Source organism: Arvicola amphibius, chromosome 3 (genome assembly GCF_903992535.2).
Source record: "Arvicola amphibius chromosome 3, mArvAmp1.2, whole genome shotgun sequence".
NCBI lineage: Eukaryota > Metazoa > Chordata > Mammalia > Rodentia > Cricetidae > Arvicola > Arvicola amphibius.
The window spans coordinates 12,328,341-12,347,836 of NC_052049.1; the positions used below are offsets into that span (position 1 = coordinate 12,328,341).

General features: G+C 44.7%; 1 protein-coding gene across 1 annotated transcript in view; it reads left to right on the top strand.

The window, feature by feature from the left end:
- The first annotated feature begins 1,507 nt into the window (after nucleotides 1–1,507).
- The window catches only part of Basp1 (brain abundant membrane attached signal protein 1), a 49,118-nt gene continuing 31,129 nt past the window's right edge, over nucleotides 1,508–19,496 (top strand). Inside the window, exon 1 of the mRNA XM_038324236.1 lies at nucleotides 1,508–1,672. The gene's annotated coding sequence lies outside the window, so the exon portion shown is untranslated. The remainder of the gene's footprint in view (nucleotides 1,673–19,496) is intronic.

Consider the following 19,496-nt stretch of genomic DNA (forward strand, 5'->3'; position numbering starts at 1 on the left):
CTTGTATTGCCACTCTTATTAAGGTTTTATTATTTATTTTTTCTGTCAAGGAAGACTTATCTTTCCTAGGTGAGATGCTAACAGAAGCAGGCGCTTACCTTTGGCGTTTTTCTCTTTAAATATGATTATGTTTTGTCATCGCGACCGTGGAGGACAAGGTCTTCTGAATTCGTGCTCCTCTCATGAGGGTAGATCCAACCAAGACAACAGCAAGCATTTCCATTGCCCCTCTTCGTTTGGGACGAAGCAGAACAAGCAAGCAATCCTGACACAGCCAGAGGGCGCCAAAGTGCCGCGAACGGTAGTTCCAAGGCTCCATGGCTTTCGGGATGGTAAAACTGGCTTTTGTCTGAAAAGCCTTGGTTCTAAAAGATGTTACCATGTATTATTTTCCAAATTTCAAATTTTATTTTGCATTTTTTCTTTTTGTCAACAGGTAAGCATGGCGAATATATCTCCTAGCCTTGGTGGCTATTGTTTATCCCGAGGCTACCCTAAGTGGTCGCTGAACAGGACACGAGGACTTAGCAAGGCTAGCCACAGTCTGGCTCGGTGCGCTTCTGAGTAGCATCTTAAGCAGCCAGAGAACTGGTGACTTCCATGAAAGCACAGACACAAAAAGTCGAAGCCCATTTTCCTAGGGTGCATTTCTTCCTTTCTTCCTCTCCGAAGTCGGGAGAACATCCCCCCGAGGGGCGGTGCCGCCCACCCCTCCACCCGGACCTGGGTTCTGGGCGGTGGTGTCTCGCAAAGCTGTAGCCTCCTGGTTGACCCCGAGGGTGAGCATCTGCCTGGAGACGCCCCAGATGTGCTTGCCTTGGGGGTACACCCTAAAAACCCGTGCACATCTGTCTTGATGGTTTCAAGGGAAGCACCGCGTCTCCCCCAATCTCACTGCCTACGAGATAGCAGAATCTCAGCCCGACGTCTGGAGCTGGCTGGACTGGGGCGCAGAGAAAGCTGGCTGCGGTGGGGGCGTAGTTCATCAACCCTTAAGTCTGAGCCAGAGCCTGAGCTACTTATTCAATGCTTTCAAATAAAATGTGTGTGAGACACAGAGAGAAGAAATCTACAGACAGTACCTCCGTGGGTGGGAGGATGGAGGGGCGTGCAAGATGGGGATAGGAGGGGGGACTAACAGAAACTGTTGGGGAGGCAGGCAAGGAATGGGGCTGGAGGGGAGGGATCTGGATGAGGGTAGCAGAGGGTGGGGGTGACTGTGAGGGTGTGGTGACGAGGGGGGGCGCTGGATCACGGGGCGTCTCGGGACACAGGGGCTACAGGAGGAGAGAAGTTGGGGACCCCCGGGTAGCGGGGCGCTAAAGGAGCTGGTGGGGCGCGGGCCAGGAGCTGAGGGGCGGGCGCGAGGCGGGCGGGGTCGGCGAGCGGAGGAGCTGGGCGGGCGGACGCGCGGGGGGAGGGCGCTGGGCAGGAAGGGGAGGGGGAGCGAGCGAGAAATGCAGAGGCTGCAGCGGCGGCGGCGGCGGCAGTAGCGGCAGCGGCGACGGCGGCGGCGGCAGCGCTCCAACTCGCTCCACGCTCCGGGCTCCGCCGTCGAGCCGGGAGAGAGCCTTTGCCGAGCAGCCAGGCACCGGGCCGGACGACGCCAGCCACCCGGGCCCCTTGGAGGCACCGCGCTCACCCAGGGCCGGCACAGGCACCCAAAGCCTAGGTAAGGAGGCGCGCCGTGGATCCCTAACGCCACAGCGGACTCAGGGCCATCGGTTCCCCAGGGCCCCGCCCCACCCTGAAGCCCAGGGTTCTCCGTGGGTGCAGCTGGGTGCGGCCGGGAGTAGACACAGTGGGCGTGGGGCTTCTCTATGTGGGCTCTATCGTCCTGGGGGATCCAGGGTGATGCTATCCCCCCCAGGTGGACAGCTTCGGCCTTTCATAGGGTGGGGAGCTTGAGGCGGGTGGTGGCGAGGCTGATGAACCGAGTTCGGAAGGGAGGGAATGGAGGGTGGGAAGCTGCTGATGACCGGGAAATACCGAGTGCGAAACCCTTTAAACCCATCGAATCCACCAGCCACGGTTTTGTGGGCTGAACCTAGCCTTCTGTCATCGGAACCCGCACAGCCACGGAGAAAGCCCTCCGTGTGAGGGGCGCAGCAGCAGAAGATGGAGGGTGGGGGTGGGGTGGGGAGAGAGAAAGAAGACACGGAATCTGGTCCGATCAGAAGGGGCGGGGGTTGGCTTGGCCCGCGGTACTCTTGGATCTTGGTTTGGGGTAACCGAGGAACACGAGGTTCAGAAGGCGGTGTGCACGTCCGGGGCAGATCAAAGCCCCAAGCCGGTCTGCGGCTGAGCTGTTTTCCCACTAACCTGTGGACGTCTCCAGCATTTTCTTTTTTGAGCCTTGCGCTCTGAGAACGCGCCGTGCGCCTCCACCGCCGCCCCAGCCTAGGGGGTGTGGGCTTGAACCTGACAGCGCGCAGCCCCAACGGGCTCAACCCTGCTGCAAGCCAAGATTTCTGTAGATTTTTGCCCGTAGCTCAAAGGCTACAATCCAACGTCCGTTTCCCGCTTCCCCTCACCATTAAAAGAAAATTATTGCAGAATGCCTGGATCCGATGGCACACAATGCGTGGCTGGGGACCGCATTCTTTTCATGAATATTCATCGAACGCTTGGCCCTGTTCCTAATGTGCTTCCCCCGAGACATTTCCGCCTTGAGACGAACTCGGTGGACGGCCTCTGCCCCAGTGATTTTCACTCTGTGGAAAGGAGCACGACGCACATGGGTGCAATTTCAGTATTTTGTACGGCGGTTGACACACCTCTGTCTTAGCCAATACCGCTGGCCACTTGCGTGGCGGGGTTAAAATGAAACACGAGTATTAGAGGGGCTGCTGATGGGGTGTGGATTAACCTCCACCCTTGGGAACACAGCAAAGGCTCACAGACCTCCAGTACTGCGGGCAAAATGAATGAATCGGGACTGTAATTACCTATTCCTTTGTCTTGGCCTCGCGCATGCGCCAGAGAGCAGGGTGTGGAGGGCCAGGCAGCCCCATCTGATCTCCCCATCATCCATCCACCCACTCCCCTCCCGAGGCCAGGAACAAAGGCGTTTGCCCTAAATGTTTCATGAAACCCTTGGACACAAATGACACCCCCTCCCCGCCCCCGTCGTGGTGATGTGCGTGCTTCTTCCCCCTCCCCCAGGCCAATCTTACTTATTCTATCAGATTTCAGTTAACTCCCTTCCCCCCGATATTTATCATCCTTTTCAGCGAGGGAAATTGTGGATTTATTTTATTTTATTTTATTTTTTAACGCACACCGCTTTTTTTTTTCTTTCTAGAACTGTCCATTGTTCTTTCTGTTCTAATGTATCTCACTGCAGGGATGATGGCTTTCTTCGTTTGCATCAATTAACTGTTTGCCCGACAGCTCTTTATTGCGGGTCATTTGACCAAGGAACATTAGTCTCAGACCAGCGATGGTGTTGCCCCTGGTGATACCACCTGGGACAGATTAAGACATCTTGGCATTTAAACGAACAAGATGGCCTACAGAAGCCAGCGTGAGAAAATGGTTACCCTTTCAGCAGCCTAAGCCTTTCCCGAATTCTCTTGATTCCTATTTTATTGTTTCATTAAGGATCCCAAGAGACAAACCCCACAGAGGTGGGGAGGAAGATGGGAGCTGGGGTTGCTGGGAAGAAGATGGCGAAACACCAAGTTCATAATGCCCCCCCCCCCCCCCGCCCCATCCACAGAAGCCGTGATAGTCCTTTGATGACAGATTTTCTTTCAAATGATATATTTCCCAGTTTATGGACCTTCAGTTTTTTTTTTTAAAGGGGAGATGCTGGTTTACCTTTGTTATTCAAAATATGACTGACTATATGAATCAGATAGGAGCCCAAAGCTCTGTTTCTGCCATGACGGTTTGTGTTTCAAAGGTTTTCATGCTAAAGGATTTCTAGCATGTCCCTGGTGGAAGAACACGTGGCAGAAAACGGCAATCCTCCCTTTTGTTCCTTAAAGAACCAAAGATACCCTCAATATTGATCACATTTACTATATCACAGCTTATAAATTGGTAGGGTGAGTGTCTGGCCACCTCTTAAGTGGCAAGGGTTTTATTCTCTCTGATCCTTAGAGATGAGTTTTATGTATTTAGAGTTCTGAATTATTCTGTATGAATAATTCATTGAGTAATATAATTTAGAGGGCTATCTATACTTAAATTAAATAAAATGGAGGAGAGTGCTGGAATATAGTCTAAAATCAATAGTTTTCAAATCAGTGAGCTTTCGGTTTTTAAACAAAATAATCTTAAAATCAATTAAAATATTATGTTAGTTTTTGTTCCTTTAGCCAGCTTTCTTGCTAAGCATTAGCAGGTGGAGAAAGGGAACTCTTTCAAATCCTGCTATATTGTACCAGTATATTGACTATCTGGACAGTGGCATGTGTGTTTCTTAACTGGTGTTCAAGCTCTCTGTGGCTTAGGAAATGGATCTCCTCCATTACCTTAATTTAAATATTCAGAGGAAGAACCCTCAGCTTTAGGCTCTCTGTGCTTGGCGGCCTGTTCATAATCCTCTCCTGGATTTTCCAGAACAAATCTCATTATGGCTTTAAATGTATTAATTATGTTTTCTTTATTTTTATTTCCCTCCAACTTCAAGCCATTCTCATTTAATGGTTAAAATAAATGGTTCATGAAATCAGAGAAAAACCTAGCTTTTGGGAATATTGTCCATTGTAAAATAGAGCTTTGTGTTATCCATGGTAGTTTTGTAAAACCTTGCACAACATAACCATTCTTCAAAGAGCTCAAATAACATGTATATACACATGCACACGTACACACTTAAATGTATACATACATATTTATAGGTATGCACTATAAAATCTTATTGATGACAATACTAAATGAAGTGGTATAGAATGTTCTTTTTCAGTGGTTTTATATTGGTCTTTGGATAACAATTCATTTCTGTCTTTATAAATACATATTCGAAAGGGGAAGTCGTAGTAGTCTACAAACACACTCCTTACCAATATCTCTAAAATTGCATTGAGATTAGCTAAGATGTTTCTTTTCAGGCCTCAAACTCACTCTAACCACCCTTATACTTTAAAAGCTGGAGCAAACACCACCAAATAAAGGATTTGTACTTATTTTTTGGTCTTATTTTTGTGCTCTCTTACAAAATTTTGATTTTCAAGAGCTGTCCAAAAAAGTCCTGAGAACAATATCAAAGCAGGTGTGCTGGCGTCTGGTTCTTTGGATTTGCATAGACCTTTACTGGTGTGGGCAGGTTCCACCTTCTGTACTCCATGACGATGGTCTTAGCTGGTGACTTAGGTAGTTGCCGAAGATATCCTCCGAGTACACGGACAAGTTGATCTTCTCCAGGACAGACACAGTCTCTGTCCTCAAGTTTTCTCTCAGCTCAATCCTTTCCAACGCGTTCTCTCCCAAGACTTGAGCTAACCCAGTGAGCATGAGATTTATTCTTTAGAACTCGGAGTTGCCGACAGTCAGAATTTAAAGTTAAAATATGTGTTTTGGGGGAAATTTGCTGACAGTTTATCCTGAGGTTTCATGAAGAGAAACTGGGCATGGAGGATCTTTAGACAGTGACTTGTCTACTTTGGACAAATGACATCACATCTTGGTGAATTTCCCCATTTTTTTCAGTTGTAAAATAGAGATATTAATGCCCATTTTTAGGCCATGATAAGGATTACACATGCCTGTGAATGACTAATCATAGTGACTGGCTCTTGAGGGCTCCTTAATCTCCCTATTGATGACGTTTGATATACTAAATGGAACTGACATTACTCAACAGTTTCTACCGTGTTGAGCTGCATTTCTGTCCCAGGCTGCAGATGAAGAGCTGAGTATTTAGCAACATTTAGCCAGAAACAGCCTATTTCAATATGAAAGGACCCAGATATCGCATATGTATATATCATACACATGTGTAGATGGTATATGCATATGTGTGCTGTATGTATATAATTTGATATTCTATGGGTACTGTGTGGATTTGCTCCAAAGTGGGTTGCATGGTCTCAGGCTGCCTCCCTGTGGTCCCAGGGCTGCTTATAAAAATCAAGAGGGCATTTAAGTTGTTTTGAGGATCTATAGACACCCTGGTAGTTTCTCAAAAACCACAACCATTACTAGTCTTCTGAAGGAGAGCCGCTGTTATATGTCAATCCCTCTGTAGCTAGAAAGACAGATGTGCGATAAATGTCACATGGGATGGCTGCATGGTGAACCCTTTGAAAGCAGAGTATCACAGTCATGTTCTCAGTAAGGTGCAGATCAGTTTTACGTCTGAGGAGACACACATGTAGGAACTGGTAGGGGTTAAACACCACTCCCTCTTTCCCTCTGGGAGGTAGGCATGGGGTGAAGGAAGAGGCAGAGAGAGCCCATGGTGGCTTTTCCTTCTGTGCTTGGAGGATTTAAGTACCAATCTAAGGAAACACATAGAGAATTCTGAGTAGCCTAGGCACTTGGTGCACAGAGGGCAGGACTGAGGGGAGTCTGGGAAGACTTTCCTGAAAGCTTAGGAGATTTGGAAATAGATCCTGTTCGTGAGCACAACAGGGCACTCGAGCATAAGGAAACACTTCAGGATGGTGTAGGAATGTGGGGTTGAGTGGAGAAGGCCAAGCCTCTGCATGGTGCTTTCTCCTCGTCACTTAAAAGCATTTTATGAACTTTTAATGAATGAAAACTCACTTTGGAAAAGAGAGGAGAGGAGCTGCGCTTCAGTAGCTCTTTGAGTAACCCTTTGAGGGGTAGCAACAGTTTGGGCATTGTATATGGAATATGGTATTTAGAGAGGATGTTTTCTATAGGTTGGTGTGGTTGGGGTTGTGGTCACCTGCATACAATCGTGCCTCAGGTGCCTCAGTCACTGCTAGCTAGATGAACTTTAGCAAACCACTCAGCTTCGGTGTGCCTGACACTCATTTTGAAAGTGGAGATTGGAATACAGAGTTTTAAGGATGAAAGAAAATCATCAAGTTAGGACAATGGCCCATCCGGCCTCGGTGTGCCTTTTGAATCCCCATTCACTCTGTAGTGGTGAACATACCCATTTCTCTTACTTCATCTTCTGGGTCGGTAGCTAGTCACATGCTTCTTCAGATGAAGTCTGTGTTACATGCCAGGCCCATGAGAATGCCTTGGGAAGTGTTTGGAAGAACTTAAAAATCAATGGCTAAAAGACAAAGAGACAAACACAAAACAAAACAAAATAAACAGAAATTCATAGCTATAGTTCTTTTACTATGTTGGCAGGACACTTCCTAGTTCCAGGATGTCATTATGTTGCGATGACGCATATCATAATTGAATTTTAATCCCCTCAGACTAATGGCAATATGTATTTCACCTGGAAATAAATGGAAAGTAGAAATTCAAATAGTGCGCCTCAGATCTGCAGCTTTTAGCCCTGTTTCATTTATCAGTGCTAATTGGCCATATTATCCTATGTAATGCATACTCTCTAAACAATTCTTAACATGCTAATATCCCTCAATATTCACCTCAAGTGAGTGATACTAAATTTCCCAACGAAAAGTGATCTACTGAACAATTTCAAAATTCAAGAAGCAGATACAATTAGGGCCTATTGATTAGAAATGCCTTTGTCATTGTGTCTAGGGGCTAATATCCTTAAGTAGGGGTAGGAAGCAGTACACCTGTTTCCAGTTGTGCAATCAGGGTTACCTTGTTAGAATTAATTCACTATTCATGACTTTGAATGACTAATACTCATTCATGCAGGATATGCATATAGAAACTCCCTGGCTCCTTCTAGTTACTATCCAACTCTCTTTGTAAATGCTTGCTTATTGGAGTAGAAGGTTGGAAGGCTCACTACTGAAATGCTTATCCTGGAACTCAACAGTTTCTTAGAGAAGTCAGTGGTGTGCCCGAGGTGCCACGAGTTGGTTAGTGGCTAAAGGGGGAAGCAAGGTTATTTCCCAATAGAGATGTCATTTCTGCTATTCCATCCAACTGAGAGAGCGAGGCAGGGAAAACTCTAAATGTCCAGTTGGGTTACTCGTAGTCACGGCCTGAAACTGACAACAAATTTCATACTGTTTCTTTCACCTGTTACTATTGTTTGGCAGTCAATTGGTTTCCTGTAATTCTCACCGCTTCTATATAAAGGGCCTCTTTCACCTTTATTACAGCACACTTGCCCACATGGGGAACTGCTTGGAAACTACCTCTATCTCCACGTCATCTGTCTCCCGTCTCCTTCAGTTTACTTGTCTTCACTTCTTATATTCGAGGCGTATGATTTCCTTCTTATTCCAAAGACTATAAAGACTATTTGGCATGCATCAAAATAAAATGACTCTCCTTTTTAAAATTAATTAATTAATTAATTAATTAGGTTTGTTGAGACAGGGCTTCTCTATGTAAGAGTCCTGACTGTCCTGGAACTCACTTGGTAGACCAAGCTGGCCTCAAACTCACTGAGATCTGTCTGCCTCTGCCTCTCAATTGATGTGAATTAAAGGTGTGCTCCACCACTGCCTGATTTCAAAATGACTCCTAACAATAGGCTTTGATACTGTGTCTTTCCTTTCTTTCTAAAGTGGACAACAGTTTCAGGATTAAGTGGTTGTGGATTAGAAGGTTCATGTTTGAGAAGAAAACCAGCCGTGGACTAATTTGGAGTCAAAATGATGCAGAAATAGTTCAAGGCCTTTGGGGACATGGAGTGTGTGAGTTTTGTAGGCAGGTGATGGATGCCCGGAGTGATCGTGCCCATGCCTAGTGTCGTCTGGCTTGCAAGTTCCAGGAGACAAGAGGCTGGGATTTTCTTTAGAATAACAAGTTATACTATTTGAGCTGATTCAGGGATTTGAAAGGGCTATGGCATTCTGAAGTAGTCTGTTATATAGGGAATTTAATATGGAGCTTAATATTGGAATGTTTGGAATTGTTTTAAGCAAGTTTTGTTTACATGTATTCAGATTTGAACAAACTATTAAGTTTAGATTTAGGTAGGAAAACTTTAAGTTCACATTTACAACTGTCTAGAAGTTTGTGTGACTGGCGCATTGAAGAATTTGTATTTTCCCAGAGAAACCTGCAATCTGTATGTGACTTCACAGCTTTCAGAATGCTTCGGTGCTTTTAATAATTACTCATGCGTTCCCAGAAGTCAACATATTCAAAGTGTAAACTGAAATTAAAGTTTTATCCTCAGCCGATGAAGGAACAGGCGTACAAGAAAAGCTGGTCTGACTGAAGTGTGTACTGGGAACTTCCTAGATTGCCTGGCGGAGTTGCTGTGAAAAGGTGCACAGCTAGTTCCCATTGGTGGTCTGGTCAAAACGCTGTCGCTGCAGACTAAGACAAGAGGAGGGTGAAATACTAATGGATTGTATTTGGGGAGTTAGTGTATCAGAAGGGAAAACCTCGGTGCCCCGTTTCTATTCTTTAGAGATACAGTGAATAAAGTTCTTGTGGGATTATTGAGTCTGTGAAGAGGCTTCCCTAGCCTAGGCCATCTGAGGTGGCTTCAGAGACTGAGAGTGGTGTGGGAGTGTTTGCTGTCTTTGACCTTTACAGATGTCCCCAGCTGTTTCGACAGGGAAAACCATTTCAGCATTCTGTATTTGCTTTTAGGTTCATCAAATATGATTGGAAAGAAGGAAAAGAGGGAGAAAGCTGTGACTTATCAGTGCACAGCTGCCTCATGACCTTGTCCTGTAGTCCATGGAGAGGGTGGGGTCAAGTCGGGGTACTATTGGATGTTTGCTAAAGACATTAATGTGATCAACTAAGGTTTCTTGGAATTGCATGACTCCTGGACAATGGAAAGAATCTTGGTTAACAATTGGTGGTGGCAGTAGTTCCTGGAGGTTTTGACCACACAACCTTAGGTAAACATGATGAGTGGTACCCTATTGACAAGGGTTATGGTGGTATCAGGGCTTCCTCAGTAGCCCTGGTGATCTTTTGTTGACACTCCAAGCTCTAACTTCCTGGGGTTCACTCAGTTGGACTTTCGAGACTTGGTGATTGGTTTCTCAACAAACAGGAGCGTTGTTCATCAGATTGAGGGCGGTCTCCAGGGTGCAGGTTCCTTCTGATGTCCGACAGATTGCTACCTCGGTTTCTTTCTGCAGTGGCATGACTGACCAGTGAGAAACCTCATGGAAGGTTTGGTATTCCTTTCCTTGATGGAAACCAAAGGCAGAAAAAGAAAAGCATTACTAGCTCACTTAGCCCAGCTCTGCTGTTCTGACTGCTTCTGTTGCTGCCATCCAGAGAGCTTGCTTTGAAGTCCTCTGCACTGAAGTCTTGGGTGGGCAGGGTCTGGGTGACCTCAACTGACTATGGCACAGAGACGGAAAGGTACAGATGCCACGGGAGCCTAGCAATCGATAAGGTAGGCAGGGCGATCTCTCAATGGAAAGGGAATTCCACTGATGCTCCTTAAGATTATGTCTAGCTGACTACCCCTCTGAAGGCAGAGACTTTAAGGAAAAGACAATGTAACAAGAACAAAATACATGCTAAAGTCACTTTGTTACTATTGAAACATTAAGGCTGCCAACGGAGCTCATTCTTTCACTGTATCCTTGTTTCTAGCTACAAATACTGTGTTAAGGAGAAAAGATAAGGACAGATGAGGCATTTGTTGGGTTGAGACAATAGACTAGGTCTACTGGCGTTTCTCAGCAGGAAGAGGTGGAATTTGGTGGATCCCCATCCTATATTGATTCCTCTTGGCTAGGCACTCCATCACAGGGCCTTTGCCATCTCTACAGTGAGCTCACCAAGCTGAGACTCTTAGAGGAATAGCAAAGGAGTCCACAGTGATGCACTGTAGCTCCACCCCCACCCCCCAATGTGAGTAGCTCTTTGCAAGGGGAGTGGAAGCAGAGATGGTTTTGAGTTGGGTGTGATTTCTACTGAAGGAAGGTGAGAGCAGGAAGAGGTATGTCATTCAAGAGATGCCCCCAGGGTATTAAGACGGTAGTTCACATGAGGAGCACACATATGGCAAGCCAGCATGCCCTGGCATGTTAGCCACAGTTTGCTTAGTTTACCGAGTAGAGGAAACTAGCCGATGATGAGAACAATGTTCAGGAGTCCTAGCCTACACAGGCCAGTGTGACATTTAACTGGCTGCGATGTCTTTCCATGAGAATTTCTGATATTTATCTGCCCCTGCAGCCGATCCCACAGAGCAGCAGGGTTTCTCTGTAAATGGAGATGTTGGTTAAAAGCCTTCTACAAAGGGGGAAATGGCCAAACATGAGGGAAGTCTGAACTGGGTACTTTTGCAGCCGTCTCTCTGAAGGGGGAAGAAGGCAAAGCCATTCTGTCCTGCTTCTAGAAGTGTCTGGATTCCCCCAGTGTGGGCAGGCTTTCTCATAAGTACAATATAGGACTCAAAACTAGATCGTTGGATGTCAGCAGCCTGTAATTTCCGGGATCCAAGCATCACCATCGACTCTTGTTAGTGTCTACATGGAATGAAAGGGGACTAGTGTGAAGGAGGGAAGGGGGGGGGTGCTGCGGAGAGGGGAGGGAGGGTGGGAAGTCTCATATTTGGAAAGTGGGGGTACCTGTGCCTTGCTCTCAACGTAGTGTGCTTCAGCAGCCAACACAAAGCTTCACAGACGGGGTCACTTCACCAGCCAAAGTTCTTTCCCTGTGCTTCTTGGAGATTGGCCTCCAGGATCAAGTAGCTGGCGGAATTGGTTTCCTCTGAGGCTCCTCACCTGGCTTCTTCATCACCTTCAGTGGGCTTGTGTTACTTTTCTCACTGCTGTGATTAAAAAAAATAGCCGATAAAAATAACCCGCAGGAGATAGTTTCAGGGGGTACAGTGGGTCGCAACTGGAGAATCATGGTGGCGGAGGCCTGAGGTAGCTGCTTCCATGGCATCTGCTCTTAGGATGGGTGCTGGTATGCAGCTCACACTCTCCTCTTTAGTAACCCGACTTCTATTCCATTGAGTGAACAGTGTCACTCACCTCCCAGGGTGGGTCTTACCTCGATGACATATATCTGGAAATACTCTTATAGATACACCTAGAGATGTTTCCATGGTGATTCTAAAGACAGCCAAATTGATGAAGATTAATCATTATAGACTGTGCACATCACTACTGTCTTTCTGGATGTCCTAATGTTACTTTCTCTTAAGGACTCTTAAGGCCAGGCTAAATTATGTTCCACCTTACCAGCTTTAGTATTCATTGAATTACCCCATGATGGGCCTGTTTCCCATGTATAGTCACATCTAGAATACCAGAAGGTATGGCTTCATCTTAGTAATTTTAGGGGTGCATAGTTCAGCTAATGATCGTTCCTGATTGATCTAAAAAATAGATGTTTCTCTGTGGATATCATTGGAAGCTCTTTGTCTCAAGAGGGAGCTAGGGGACTCAGCACACCTAGAGCTATATTCTTCATGAAGCTATAGGAGCCAAGCATTCACCAAATGGGATGAAGAGAAATGAACTTTCCTGAGATTCTCTTCACTAGAAAAAGCTGGTGCAGGGTTCAGAGACATGTTCCTAGACTCTGTTGGGCAAGGATGGTAAGTGGCGTGTGTAGACATACTCTTACGGGGAAGGGATCATTTTGGAAGATGTGAACTCTAGCCAAAGCAGGCATCAGAGAAAGCTGGAATTCTTTGGAAGGCTTCAGATAGGATAAGGCATTGTTGTCCACGTCAGAAACCATGTGTGCCCTTTGATGACTACACAAACCGAGACTAATAAAAGTTGGGGCCTTTCCATGTAACAAAACAAGTAGTGATACAGAAAGGGTTTTTTTCCCTGAGGGGCATTCTCAGCACGTGCAGAGAGGCAGGCACGTCTGCTTTTACCTCTTGCTCTTTTTAGAAGAGCAGTTTACAGTTATAGAGAGGGACTTCTCAAGTGAATCAGCCATTAGTTTCTTGTTCTCCATCTCAAGTCATGTCAGGTAGCTTATCTATAGCAATGCAAATATGACCTCATCAGCCCACTGTGAAATGGAACTGAAGGTGACATTTTAATTTTAATATTTTACTGCGGGGAATAAACAAGCCCAGAGCCCTAACCTAATTCCAAGGTTAGGCGAGTCTACTGAGTGTCTTTTATAAGAAGTTCACAGATTATCTCCTGTAGAAGATGTGACGGGATTATTTTAGAATTTCAACATGTTAAGTCTATGCAGTGTCTATTTTTAGACTATCATCCATGGTCCTCTTTAAGTACACACTTTCTTAAGTGAATCTTCTTCCATTCAGGCCTAAAAGCTACCATTCCTTCTGAGGCTGATCCTGGGTATCAAAGCACCGTGGCCTCTCACATCTGCCCACTGTTGTATGCCTGAGCCACAGCTGGTGTTGGGTGTCCATTCTGCTGCAGGACCACAGCCCAGGCGTTTGCTTTCCAGTCTGACATTGCTTCACCCCATACTTGCAATGACGTCTCTGTTGCATCTCAGATAAAACACAGACACCTTTGGCTAATCCGTAAGGTCCTGAGCGTTCACCTTCTCACTCCTTTCATATGCACTACCGTCCACCCTCAGTGGCCTGTCTCTAATGCCTACTGAAGTTCTTACTATAACTCCAGCTCATCCCTACTGTTTCTTCTGCCTGGAATATTCTTTCCACAACTGTCAAAATCACGTCAAGTAAAGGGCACAGGTTAAATGACACTTTCACAAAGATATACCTACACCTCAAAGCATTGTGGCATTTTTGTGCTATTTTCTGTCTTTCTTCCTCTAGATTAAATATCCAGGAGGCAGGAAGGTGCCATTCTTATTAACCCTTACAGTATGAATTTGACACATCCCAAGAACTCTGTGTTTGTCCAACACACAGTATATTCATGTCAGACACATGTCTCCTGTCAGGTGCCCCAGGCAGCTGAGATGCCATCCATGTAGGGTCACTAAATTTCACCTCATCAGTTGTGCTTACTATGAAGATGAATAGCTGATGAACTCCAATTAGTGTCATTATTCGGTTTCCAGGCAGTAACCTCAGTAGTAATTGTCCTAAAGCCCCCGAGACACTACAAGTAATTAGTGCTGATGGCTCATGCATCTGAGCTTCCTCCTAAGGTAGGGTCTCACATGAAGAATGAAACTGCTATCTGTGGGAAACAAGTAAAATTGCATCATGGGAACTTTGCACAACACAGCCCAGTGAGTGGGAGCTGGGGCAGAGTGCAGGGGACATTGCTTGTCTGTTCTTCCAAGTCGTGAGTGCCATTCATTTGCTTTGGGTCAATCAGTACTGAGCAATTTAAGCAGCCTTTGAGAAGTTGGGAGAGTCAGGCCGGCCAGTGAGCATGGGATTTGAGATTGTCTCACATTAGTCTGTTCTGAACCTACTAAGGGGACAGTGAATTGTTCCCTCGCTCCACGCTAGGACTGCTTTCTCTAAAGCGTGAGTTCTTTGAGGTCAGGGCTTTGCCAGCTTTATGTTTTTAAAACTGTGGCATGACATCTTTCTAAGTCCATCTCTAACCGAATCTGTGGACTGGAAAAGGGCTGAGTGCATGAGAAGATTGCAAAGAACATGCTTCATTGCCATGTGCATCAGGGTAGACAGACAACGCTTGTTGCCGAAAGCTGTCCTTGGCTTTACTTCACAGCCAGGAACCAGCTGGTTTGTCCCCTTCCTCCCTGATTTTGATGTACTCCATGAGAAGCTGCCCTGATGTTTTTCTCATTGTCTTGTTCATAAATATCTTTTGGTTTTACCTGTAATGATTGGAGGTTGAGTTATTTTTATGTCTACCCTGCAAACTATCACAGAATGTGTCTACTTTTCTTTTTAAAAATATTATTTATGTGTATGTGTGTGTCTGCCGCATGAGTGCAGGTACCTGCAGAGGCCAGATGAAGGCGTTGGACACCCCCTGCCTTGGGAGCTGGAGTTACAGGTGACTGTGAGCAATCCAACATGGGTACTGTGAGCTGAACTGGAGCCCTCCATAAGAGCAACCAGCACTCTTTACTACTGAGCTATCTCTTCAGCTCCAGTATGTCTAGATTTTATAAGCTTATTCTTATCAATGGGGTGCTTATTATATTCATAGTTTCATATTTTTAAAACTGTAGCATGACATTGATTTCTAAAGTAATTTCTGGTTGAAGAATAACAGTGTTTTGCTTCAGTGGATGTGCCATTTCTGGGGATGCTCTTTATACACATTCTACCTCCTCTCTTGAAACAATTCAGTTGGTTCTCTTGTACATACTAAGACTGTAGTTATACTTGATGTAATTGTAGGGTTGGGGTATGAGATGGCCTCATCCTTTTACATAACTTCTGCAATGAACATTTGATATTTTATTCAGTCAACACCCTTTCTTAAATCCATGTCATTGGAAATGAGTTCAGTTCATAAATTGTCAAGTTGTGTCTTCCCTTGAGACTCCTTTACCCACCTCCTTGCCAGTACCCTCTTCTGTCGCATCTCAGAACCTTGCTAGATGGATCTGAAGGAGCCCATGGGGAAAGGGGTCAGGCACCTTTGGCTCATGGATCATCTAATCGTTATGCATTAGATCCTAATGCATAGAGTCAAGTTGGCTTGATTAAACTAACCAGTAGAATAAAAAGACAGAGAGAATAGAGGCACTAGAGTAGATAGTGCCTTATAGTTAATTCTAATCTATCCTAAGTACAGTTTAGAATCCCCTACTTAACATTCCTTCTCCTGATCCCTCACATACCAAGTTCCATGTGCCATTTGTTCTTGATTCATATGGGTTCTGTAGTTGGAATGTATAAGGAGCAGGAAGGCCATAATATGATGGTTGAATAGCAACAAGAACGGCCACTGGGGCTGAAGGCAGATGTTGAGGCTGTGCTGTCTCTGACCTCTTGGAAACCCCGTAAGAGGGCCTCAGTCTCTTGGTAGTATAGCCCATCCCGCTCCCCTCTTTGAATATGGGAAGATTATTCTGTTCCTACTGTGTGAGGTCATTAGGTCAGAAGAACATGGTAATACTTAAATATTTGAGACCTTAAGTAAACATATTTTTTATGTAGCTAAAAGTTGCAAGTTTTACTTTAGTAATGAATCCCCTTTCCTTAATAAAGATGAATCACAGTTGTAAAAGGAGTCCATGTATTTCCCAAGTCCTCCCTGGAAATCTATGATGAAGAAATGGTCTTTATTGATTTCAACATGGGAAAATACAAACTGCATTAAAATATTGTGGAATTAATTTTTATCTGTTGAGGGAGCTGGGAGACACAAGGACTTATTATCTTTTTCTTTTTATAAGGAACTTACAGGCAAATAAGTAGATAGGCAATTACAGGAGATAAGTATCAGCCTATAGCTTCACTAGCCTCCACCCCTGGAATAGGCTTTACATCACTGTCTGTCAGTCACTGGCCTTGCCCTTCCTCTTTGGCTGCTGGCTATCTGTAGATCTTAAGTCACGTGAGATAGCCCAAGTTCAATTATCTTACTGAAAGGGTTTAATGTAAAGAACCCTTTAGGAAATGCAGGGGAATTCTGAATTGATTCCATTTAATTCAAAGGTCTTAACCACTAGAAACAAAAAGACATTTAAGTATCTTAAGTTTCTATTAAAACTTAAACCTTTGGGGGATTAGATACAGAAGGAAAAACCTTCCAAGAGGAGCCAAGGTCAATGCACAGTGAGAGGGACCTTTATCCACGGGCAGTGAGCTTACCTGTGATAGCACAGAACACTTGGTTTGGAAAACAGAAAAAAATTGTCGTGGTTCCAGCCTTCAAAATCTTAAGAAAAGCTGCCAGTCGTTTACAAGATCTTTCAGCTCCTTCCTTTCTCCTTCGGTAGAAAACTTCTTCCCGAATCCAAGGAATGAACACTGTTTGTCCTTTGTTCTGATTCTAGACAAAAGTGTAGTAGCTAGTGCTAAGAGTTCGGGTCTGTGGAGCGGATACTGACCTACAAGGATGGAGGGTGTCTATACAAGGGAAGCATTTTATTTGATAAAATATGATCTGAACATGGTCTAAAATGCCAATGTAAGTTTTCTTTTATTATTTTTACCCATAGCTGTTTTCCATAAGTGTACTTCTGTCCGTGTCTAGACAGATGTATGTTTGACTTCTGCCCTAAAGTGCTGGTTTGATTTGACTCCTGAATAGCTTCAGATTGGACTCTTGGCTATGGATTTTTTTTTTTTTTTGAGTGTGTGTTAATTTCTCATCAAACTTGAGAAGACGCTAGCAACCAGACTCTCACCGGTGTCCTCTGGCCTTCACATCTACTCCGCTGTCGAGTTCCTGTCATCTGGAGTGGATGATTGATTGGCTTTGTAGGGAAACTCCTGGATATCTGACCCCGTCTTTTTGGTCTTCGCTTCCCTAGAACCTCATGTAGTACTTGGCCCAGTGTAGTTGTCTCATGTGATCTTTGAGGTGTTTTTGTTATCTTGCTAGAAGAAAAGCAAGGCCGATTTATTATTGCTCTTTTGTTTACACTGGTGGGAATCATGGGCAAATCATCTGGGGTTTGTTCCCTGACTGATAAATGGAAATCAGTGCTACATAGTTTCATGGCTACTCTGCCCTGAGAGTGTGTCCTCAAAGCTTAGTTTTCATGTCATTGTTGAACTAGTTTAACAATGGGAATGAAAGATTTATCTAGTAACACTGATATTTGAGACTCTAATAGTTCACATATAGTGGGTAGAGCATTCTTTTTCTTAGATCCTCATCTCTTTCTTAACACGTCATCTTGGTTTACACAAACCACAGTTCTCTGTGTCAAAGAATCTGCTTATGGTACTGTGTAATCCTTCTGGAATTTAAAAAACCTGGGATGTTTCCGTATACCTTTCAAGATCCCTGGAGGAATCTTCCAGCCCACACTGCAGTAAACAACCAAGAATTCCTCATGGATATGGAATTAGGAAAACTGAAGAACCTGTCTAGTCTGGGCCAAAGAACTCCCTCAGAGTTCATTTGGGATGCTTTTTCCGAAATAAGGCAGATATCGAGAGAGTTGCATAGTTAGAAAGACCGCCATCCAAGTCTCCAGATAGACAGTCTGGGCATGAGGGATTCCAGTGGTCTGTAACCTGGTTCTTCTGTGTGACTATCTCCTGACATGGAGTGCTTATAGTTTGGTGTCACTGAGACACATTGATGCACAGAGGACACTGTCATTTTTTAGGTACCTATTTGGGAGTCAGGTACTTGTCTTACTCTGAATAGGGTTCTTTCTCCGAGTGATTTAGATCACTCAGAGATTAGAACTCCCCAGGACACCTTATGTGGGTTTTTGATTCAGGATATTTTTTTGTGAGCAATACCTAACCCATTGTCTAGGTGCCGTTCTGTCTGTCGGTCTCTCTGTCTGTCTGTGTTAACTACTCTTCTTTTGCAGAACAACACTGAATTTCACCTACATCTCACAATTCCTTGATTCTCCCTGTTTCGACGTTCTTCAGGCAAAGGTGGTTGTTGTTTCCGCCCAGCTCATCTCCGTGGCTGGCTTGCTGAGTTTTTATTTCACTAAAATAAAACTTCAAAGAATTGGGAGGGCCTTGGGCCTCCCTCCTCTCCCTTTCAACTAACACCTACTGATGTTTATCTTGGAAATAATTTGATGCCTATTTGATGAAACCTGTAGTTAGGTGTGTTAATAGAGAGCCATGCCAGCTTCAGGACAATGTGGATAGACTTTTAATAGTCCTTGTTGAGACTGCCACTCTGAAGATCTGTGGAACCCATGAGAACTGGGATATAAATGCTTGTCTGGTCCCTAGGTCACCTCAGTGGAATGTCTAAAGTGTTGCTGTAGTTGGCTCCCATCTGAAATTAAGACACCCCTCCCCCTTTCTGTTGTCTTTTCCATGTTGTCTCCTTCCAGCCCTGTGAACAGGACATAATTTCTGATAAATATGTCATGTGGGACCCAAGGTGTGTAACTACTGTAGTGCGGCTCATTGTGAATTATATTAAGTCATTGATAGGACTTCCTGAGTTTTCAGGGGCTGTGCAGACTTGTCCTAGAGGTAGGTGTCAATTATTTCACACTTTTTTGACCTTGTTTAACCTTGTTTATCTTCAGTAAAGGTTTCTTGTCTTTTCCAAATGGGGACATCCCAGCTTGATAATAAATGGTTAGGAAAGAAGAAAAACTGGTTTGGTCCCCCCTCTTCGCCATGTAAGAAGGCTTCTTAGCTTGGTTCACCTGGTGGAATGTGTGAATGAGCTGAAGACTAAAGCCACGCAATTCTTCTTCATCTGAACGATCCATTAGCACACGTCTAAATATTATACATGGCTTTCAGCAGCTTCCGGATGAAGACATGAAGGCAGTCCTCTCACTTGCTGTAGGAAAGAGTTTGTTTTAGTCAACAAATTGAGGGTATGTTTAAAGTAGGTCTTTATTTATTTACTTTTTATGAGACAATGTCTACACTAAGTAGCCATAGATGTCTTGGAACTCATTTTATAGACTAGGCTGCCTTGGAGCTCACAGAGATCCTCCTGCCTCTACCTCTA